This window comes from Octodon degus, unplaced genomic scaffold, assembly GCF_000260255.1.
Source record: "Octodon degus isolate 3935 unplaced genomic scaffold, OctDeg1.0 scaffold00042, whole genome shotgun sequence".
Taxonomy (NCBI): Eukaryota; Metazoa; Chordata; class Mammalia; order Rodentia; family Octodontidae; genus Octodon; species Octodon degus.
In genome coordinates this window covers 1792644-1793442 of record NW_004524618.1, presented here as the reverse complement: position 1 = coordinate 1793442, position 799 = coordinate 1792644, and positions in this window count along the sequence as shown.

Here is a 799-nt window from a genome sequence, read left to right as displayed (position 1 = left end):
GTGGTGCTGGGGGATTGAACCGTGGTCCCTGTGCTTTGCTAAGCTTGTTCTAAGTAGGTGCTTTAGACCACTGAGCCATCTCGCCAGCCCCAAGACAAAGCTTTTGATAATACAGATGTTTTATTAAAAGGTAAACGTTTGCATCTGGTGTGATTTTGCAGAATTAAAGTATCTTTGCTGTTGTGTGCATGCTGATCATTTGTCAAATCTTAGCTCATACTTTGTTAGTTTGAAAGTAATACATGCAGCACACAGGTCTCTGTTAGTCTATTTCCTTTTGAAATTTTTATATTTATTTATTTATTTATTTTTTAGTGGCACCAGGGATCAAACTCAGGACCTTGCACTTGCCAGGCAAGCACTTGGTCCACTGAGCTATCTCCCCGGCCCCTAGCCTATTTCCTGTATCAGATTTGGTATGATTCAAAACTGAAAAGAGGGGCTGGGGAGAAGCCTCAGTAGAATAAGCACTTGCCTGACAAGTGCAAGGGCCTGAGTTCAATCCCCTGCTCCGCCAAAAAAAAAACCCCAAAAAACTGAAAAGAGCTGCTCACAAGCATAAGATGATCCAAACAAAGCAAGAAAAGCAATCCCAAGTACTTTCACAACTTTAAGGATTTTCCTTTCAGGACTATGAAGTATGTGCTGTAATTTGTCACCCTTTCACACTGTCTTCTCTAGCTTCCCAGGTGTTGCACGCAAGTCATAAAATTTATTTTTCCAGATATAACTTTTCTTTCCTTCTTTTTTTTCTTTTTGGCAGAACTGGGGATTGAACTCAGGCCCTTGCACTTGCCAG